The sequence below is a fragment of the Patiria miniata genome, unplaced genomic scaffold (genome assembly GCF_015706575.1).
Source record: "Patiria miniata isolate m_02_andy unplaced genomic scaffold, ASM1570657v1 HiC_scaffold_26, whole genome shotgun sequence".
Taxonomy (NCBI): Eukaryota; Metazoa; Echinodermata; class Asteroidea; order Valvatida; family Asterinidae; genus Patiria; species Patiria miniata.
Genome location: NW_024037065.1, coordinates 7,656,571 through 7,665,061, shown reverse-complemented (window position 1 = coordinate 7,665,061; position 8,491 = coordinate 7,656,571).

The following is an 8,491-nucleotide window of genomic DNA, read 5'->3' as shown; positions in this document are numbered from 1 at the left end:
CCTGGTATACAGACCCAATCATTCTCCCGTATGTTCTGTTCAAACAAACACTCTCAGAACTCTATTTTTCCTCTGTTTCATTTTTTTTGTTAAAATGTCACCCGTGCATTGTTCAAAATTGTTCTGCATCTACGACATGTCTTCTGTTAATAATAAGACACACTAAAGCAGTCTGCTTAATTCTTTTGCTCTTTCTTTTACCGTTTTCTGTAAAGTTCACAAGAAAATGCTGCATTATAGGCCCCGTTGCATTCTCTGCCTAACTTATACGTCTAGGCTATCGTCATGAATGCACACACAAAAAATGCAAGTTGAAGAAATGGACACCGATAATGATTTTGCCGATTCAAGAAACGACAATACAATCAATCTGAAGCAGTTTATCCAAAAACTAACATGTCGAAATTTCAGCTCATATAAGTTTTAGATATAACTGTGAAAACGCCTCTTCATTTTAATCCCGGCAAAGCATAAGTTTCCGTTGACAGAGCGATGGTTTAATTGGTCTTAACCGTCGCGAGGAACATGATGGTACACTCAACTAAGAAAAAAAAAAGTCCCCCCCCCCAATACTTTTTTGTCTAACTCCAAAACATCTTGCTCAAATTGTGACTGATCAGTACAGAATTTGGCCCTTAACAGTGATGATGTGTACAAAATTATGCAATTTATGACAAATGGTACCGAAAAAAGGTTGCACTTTTGTGTACGCACAAGGTGAGTGTGAAACACAACTTGCACGTATTCAAAAGTGCAACTGTTTTCGGTATCATTTGTCATAAATTGCATAAATTCGTACACATTATCACAGTTGTGGGCCAAATAAAGAGTATGGCTGGATTACTAAGGATTTTCTGTACTGATTAGTTGTTATTTGAACGAGAGGTGCTCAGTAGTTTTTGAGTTGGACAAAAAAGTATTGGAAGGGGGGGACTTACTTTTTTGGTTGAGTGTATTTTCTCTTTTTCTTAAAAATCACAGCATACTTCACCAGACGCAGTGATTTGTCACAGGATGCACGATCCCATTTTTTAATCAAGTAGGATATTTCATGCTATTTTTTTCCAGTTGCATTTTTAAATGTTTGCGAATGGTGCCCGTTAATTTAAAGAAGACAGTTTATATGTAGTTTGATGCTTGCCGTTATTATAAACAGAATAAAATCCTGGCTTAATCGCCGCCACGAATTATTACGGAGCGTCTCCAAATTGCGGAGATAAGCCCTATCGCTCGATCGCCTTGTGCAAATAATTTGAGCGATTACTATTTTTTTCCCCGGGGTCCAACCTCGCTGCGCACGAAGTTTAAAAAAAAAAGTGCGCGACTGCGCGAGCGAGGCTCAGATTAGAAAATAAATTCGCGATTAAAATAGAAAAGTCTCTTCTATTTTTCCTTCCACCAAGCTTTTACACGCAACCTCAACCCCAGCAACAAACCGCATTAAGAGGCCCCAGGGCGTCAGAGCCCCCCTGTATACACTTCTTTGCAGTTATGAGACAGGACAATCATTTTAAGATTTCTGTTGGCTTTTGTAATCGCGGGCCCGGCCTGTTGTCGTTTGCCCAACAATTTGTATAATACTTATCGCTTCTCATTATAACCCATTTACCATGAATGGCACAGCGTTAAACCGTCGGTGCCCAAAAAATGACCCGCTTTTACCTTGACAGAATGATATAATTTTTAAGTGAGGCCGAGAGGAATAAAAAAAAAGTTCATCTTGGAAATTTAATCGTTCGCGTGCTATTTCAACCTTGGAATGTACATGTACACTTAATTCGTGTATTATAATAGTGTGTACATAATGTATACAAAATGTATACAAAATGTATACAAACTGTATACAATCTGCAACGATTAAACATATACGTGTACATGTACATGTACATGTACGTGCGCACTTGGAACGTGTTTTACTTGCATTTAGGGCCGCTAAGCCAGCGCACTGCATGCATGCCTACCCCCAAGGCCAACTCTGAAAGCATTATGCCAGCACGTCGGCTGAATTCCGTGCTCAAAACTCATTGGGCTCTCTTGATGGCCGATATAACCGAATGGCTCGCCAACCAGCCGCGGAATGTCAACTACTTCCGCTGCGGTATATACCGGCTGTTCGGCATGCTGGCCCCGTGGCATCCGGAGGCCGGCCGCTTGTTGTTGGCTACTGGCCGAGCTGGGCCGAGGTTAGGGCCGCGCCAGGGCCCCCACAGCTGGGGATGTCGTCCAACGAGACAAATAGCCTAGCCTAGCCCCGCGGAAATGATGCTGATGATAATGATGATGGTGTTGTTGGTTATGATTATGAAGATAGGCCTGACCGTGGGAAACAGCGGGACGATCGCGAGCCAGCCAAGCATCGAATCCCTTATTACACAAGTAAATCACAAGTCCTTTCCCAACCAAGTCCGGTCAAAAGTATTGAAATCAGAAAAGTCCGATCACAAAGGGGACGAACAAGTACAAAGGAATTCCTTTGTCAAAGTTCATTCGAATAGCTTGTGACTTGACTTGGGATGGAGGAAGTTGCGATGGATTTAATGATGGATTCGACTACAGCAGTGTTTGCAACATAAAGCAATGCTTCACGATTCCAATGACATCATCAGTGCGACCGTGACCACGACAGTGAGTGACAAGGTACATCTGACAACGACAATCAACGCCACGGCAGAATTCCCCCTTATAAGCTGAAGTCCACCATCACAAGACCAGATGGTATTCCTCTCTAAAACCAGACATAATAATCTGAACCCGACTCTCTGAACAGCAAAACCATACCTGATCTGACCATTAGAGAATTCCTTTTCTCTGTGATCTGAATTACCTCATTTGGATTCTACCACTATCTTTTGGGTGATATTCTGTTGGTCTCTGATGTACTTGGGATTGCATTATATAAGAGCTTAATACAAAGCGAATCGGAATTCACATGCATTGGGTTTTGTTTTTTGGGGAGGGGAGGAGGTGATGGACCAGGGGCCGATGCTATGGAGCTGCAAAGCACAGAAACATGGTATATAAGCATAGAAAAAAATGCTTAGCAAAAACTGGTTACCAGCCAACATGTCATGTGATGTCATGACGTGTGACTGGCTCTCTGCTGATTCTCGCTTAGCACATTTCTTCAGCTTAGCACTAGCAGATCCACATAATTGGACCAGGTGTTACCGAGTCGTATACCCGTAACCCTCGGGCGTGGGATACGCTTTGTGGCGGCCCCGCCTGATGCTGGCCCCATGTTTGTGGCTCGCCGCAGTGACATCTGGCGTTGTTGAGGTATGTCCCACCATTCCAAACGGTGTCCCACCAATGTCCCCCCCCCCTCCAAAAAAAGAAACAGTGGAGAATGCCATTTCAGACAACGTTGATACATGTACTTTCTTTGTAGAGACATTGCCCCTTTAAATCTCTGTTAAAGGTACTCCCAGGTGAAGTTTCGAGTAAAGCCCGGCGTACACGCACGTTTCACCCCATCACAGGTACGGGTTTTTTTTCTTCATCGTTGCGGTTAGAGTTAGACCGCAACGTTACCCGCACAAATGCCCGATTCCGTTCTGTAATCAGTCACAAATCATGATGACAAAATGGCAGCCGTCAATTTTGAATCATGTGACTTCCTTCGTGAATCTGATTGGTTAACATTAATATCGCGTCCGGTTTCCGGTGACATTGGATCCGGTGAAATCGGATGCGACAAAAATCAAACGTTTGATTTCATCCGGTCGCCCGGTGTACGGTCAGATCGGTCTGATTTTTCGGCACACACCTCTCGGTACGATGACCCGACGATCCGGTGAACCGGCAAAATTGGAAAGTTGTGCGCCGGGCTTAAGCATCGAATCGAGAACTGCCGATGTACATCATGGATACCGTTTTCATCATAGATACCGTTTTTAAAGGGACACGTACCCTTTGTTCATCACCATTAAAGGTATCTCATGTAAAGTGGCTTGGAAGTAATAGCGAATAAATTGAACTCTGTAATTACCGATCAGAATTTTCTTTCATTTGCTGTTTGAAAAGTAATCGGTGCAATTGTCATCAATGTGGACAGTGGTCACTGTTCGCAAGCGTTAAAATCAAAGACGTATTGACGACACGACTTGTGTAAAATTTCAAGGCTTTAAACTTTGAAAGCGGAAACTAGTTGTCAGTTTTATTATGATCGTCATCTGCAGAGAATACATTTGGTTTCGGTGTGCGGATTGTGGTCTGTGGCTTACAGATTCGAGAAATGGAGAGAAGAAACTGGTTCTTTTCCCACAGTGGCAGTGGAGCGCAACACAATGTTCGGGAATGGAAACGCAAAAGCCGTGACGGGCCATAAATTGCCTCAAAGTCGTGTTTTCTTTTGACGTGGTTTCCAACAATTCGTCCCACACAACGGGAAACGTGCGTGAAACAACGCAGTGGTGTATAGCCCCAAAGATCGGCGCGCACTCATGCGTTTCTGTCACCCGTATAGGAAAGTTTAGCTAACGACCTACCTCCCTAAAAATGGCGGGAACATCACACAAGCTTTTGTTGGCTGCTGTTTTGGTTTTTTTCAAAGGGCTATTTAAACCGTTGTGATCGATGGCTCCAAAAATGATGCATTTGAAATAGAAGAGGACGATATCCCGAAGAATACAACTGAATGATTTTATTCAGTTGCGACAACAATTGAGTAAAATGGCCGAGTTTGTTGGCTTTGTTGGCGATCAAGAATGCTGCTGCTTAGTTGGGTTTAGTGCTGATGGGGTGTTACTACTGTAGTTTGGCTATACACATTCACAAAATGCATATCAGTACACACATCCTTTCGTATGGATCATAAAATGCAACGGCCCAGTCTCCCCCTCCATAAAAATATATTACCATCCCCTGCAATTAACTCGCATTGGTCCCGATGGGTGCCGTGTATGCGCTCGACCCAAATCGAAATTGCAGATGTTGGCAGGCCTGCATGATGTAGGGCACATAACATACATGCACATGTGCATGTAAAATTGTAGCTTCTACTCTTATGCTGTGCTCTCATTGCAGTGGCGTAGCCCGGGGGGCCTAGGGGGCACGTTTCCCCCACAAATTGTTTTGCCCCCCCCCCCCATGTGCCCCCCCCCCCCATGTGCCCCCCCATGTGCCCCCCCCCCCCTCGCGACGCCCATGTACCCATTTATACTCGTGGGTGGAGAGAGGCAAGTGGGGGTGTAGTGGCTTGCCCAAGGACACAACAGCAGCCGGATTCGAACCCCTGACCCTCTGATCTCGAGTAACAAACCCTAATGACACGAGGCCACACTCCCTGTGAGTGTGTGTCAATTGTTGGAGTTGGTAGGAATGAAACACGCGTTTTATAAACGAACGGCTAGAATTGATGATTTATGAAAATGTCGTGTCAGGTAGTGAAACGGACTTGTCATGAGAGACAACAAAAAGCTTGAAGATGGTGAATTCCTAAAACCGAAATTGTTCAATGAAAAACAGTCCGTGCAATGCAGGACCAAAGTTGGCGTCTTCAAAATATCATTCTTGTTTTCGATTTTGCTCGGGGAAAAAATGGATGTACTCTCGATCTGAAAACAATGTAACCTAATTAATTGACTATGCACCAAGCTGGCTTTAGCTATATATGCAGCTACGACGTAGTCACACAAGAAATCAGAAAAAAAAAACAAGTGTGCCGAAAACAAAAAAAATCACTTGAACCTTGCCAAGGAAAAACTCCTGAGAACAGCGGCCGATCGCCGCTCACATCAACCCAGCAGACGTAACAACGGTTACCAGGCAATCAGGCGTGTCCCCCGACGTCTGCACAGCGTGCGCGCACTGCGTCCGTGACGTCACCGAGAGGGGGCCCCCGACTAATACTACAGTACAATGTCAAGTGGGCCGGGATGACAAACGGGCCCAGAAGTACAAAGACGGAGTGCTCTCTACTGGCGCCTTTATTTTTTTTGTTTATAAAGTAACCTTTGTCTTCCGGCTGACTTCTTTAACCCCTGGGTGAGCATCTGTGGAGCTAGGGGGCTGATATCCCACGAAAATCGTGGCTACGTATTCCGTGCGTCACTGGGTGGGTAATAAGCCCTAGTTGGGCGGAAGGTTCAGGCTGGGATTGTTTGTAAACCCAGTTTCACACGTTACACGGCCATTGGGGTGAAAATTGCAACATGACGCAAAATGGGTGTTTTGTTGTGGGTGGGTGATTGATTGTAATCGGAGATCGATTAGGAATGGAAGATGTATAAGCCACGTGATCAGAAAACAAATCATCTCACTTGTAAAAACACTCTTGTAACCCCAGTTTTTACTCCTGCTCTCTGAAAATCTCTGAAAGCAAGAACACTGAATTCTTGATTTGCCCTTCATCGACGTATATAATAAGCACTGCAACCCCATTATTGTCCGGTGGTTTCCTATAGAGACGTGGTACTGCTTATTCCCGCCGCCCCCCCCCCCAAAAAAAGAAGTTTCGTTTGAATTTCGTTGAAGTTTAATCTTCTGAATAACATTAGATTTTGACTTGTTTCTCTAAGCACTCTTTAAAAGTCGTTGGTCAGATTCTAGCCAAATCCGGGTCAGATTTTGATCTGACCATTTTCCGGGTCAAAAATTGCACTGCTCTGGGTAACTTTTTCCCGGCCATTTGACACGGAAATGGTAATTTTGAACAAGAAAAGTGTCTTTTTACACGAACAAAATTTTGACCCTGCAGAGTGTCAGGTCGTTTGTTAAGTGTTGATGTGAATCCAACTTTAGCCTTTTTATTTTAGAGTTTAACTCAGTTGAGCTTTTTTTTTCTGTAAAAAAAGATTGGTAAACAACCCTGCTCTGGGTTATTTAATATTCGAATAAAACTGCATTTTATACCACTACAGGGTGAGTAAACAAAAACGAAACCCAAATGGCAGGACCAATGTTTGAATGAAGTTTTGCCTGTAGCACTTTTAAAATCTAGGACATGAAAGCCCAATCATTTAGATTTCTTTTAGTACAAGAATCATTCAAATCACTCACGTACTTTGCACGTTACCGAATTATGAACACAAACACCGTTTTAAAGTTCTGTCCACGGATCACAAAAAAAGTAAGTGTTCTTTCAGCAAAACGAAAACAAGTCACTTGCATCCCTATGTGAATTGTTCACATAGTATGCAAAAAATATGCAAAAATTGGTCCTGCCATTTGGGTATCATGTTTTTTTTTACTCACCCAGTATAGGCCAACATTATAAGGGCATTAAATGTGTTGTAGGCCTATGTTCTGGGAGCGTAGCGGCCACATATTCTGTTCCCTGTTCTACCCAAAAAGAAATTCACCCACATTTGCCGGCGGTGTAGGGCGTGACCCGCGGTGACCCACCGCGGGACGAGGCTGGATGGACGGGGTGTCATCTGCCAACTTCACCCCGGGCTGAACGGAGTCTGTTACCCGGTCGCCACATTAGTGCAGACTCAACTATTACAAGCAACATGCAGACACAATGGCCATCACTGCCAGCCTCCAGACATGCCCGAATTGACGACAGATTTACTTTAACATTCAAATCCAAAAACCTGCAATAATTCTCGGTGTGATTTACGCACGGTATAGCAGCCGTGTCAAGTGAATGTGACATTGACATATATTTCGCAAAAATTATTAGCTTTACACATTGCACAGTGGGCAGCTAACTTCATGGGCCTTCTTATAAACGGTTGTGTTCCGTGCAAGCTGCAGTGGCAAGCCTCGGCCATCGTAGTTTACAGTGTAGCTGTTTTGCGGGCCCAGCCTCGTTTTCACTTTATTATGAGATTCCGCCAAAAATAAACAATTGATTCAGTGAAAGGGTGTAAATTGTACTTGGGCCACTCTCACCTGGACATGCTGAATCTAGGTTAAGCATTGAATAGGCATTGAAGTTGATGACATCACAGGTGAGAGTGGCCCAAGTAAAATGAACACCCTTTCACTTAATTGATTGTATTTCTGGATCTAGGGACCCAAATGGAATGGGGTAAAAAGGAGTGGATTGAGAAATAGTCAGGCTTTAATGTCATATATCATTTCATTGAAGAAAAAAATCATTAAACAGTGTTAATTATTTGTTTCTGAATTTTGCACTTTTTGGCACATCATGGAGGACGAAAATATGCTCATACCTATACCACATAACGTGGTAAGACAGGGTCCTAGCTCTATGGTAAGACAAATCCAGAGGACACAACGATAATTACCCACCCACCCACCTACTCTCAAGTCTCATACCCCAACCCAGACACAAACAACCCATCAGACCAACAAAACAATTAGGCCTAAAACAAATACCACCACGCCATCGAGCCCTTCAAATCCGAGGCACAGCACAATAATTACGAGGTCATTTCCGATCCAATTTGATTAATGTCTTTTCCGTTGTGGGTAACAAACACCACAAGTTCGTCTGCGAACTAGAACGTGTACATGACCATTCCAAGCACATAGTAGTATACTTCATCAGCGAGCGGGCGCAGGCACCATTTGTTTTGGA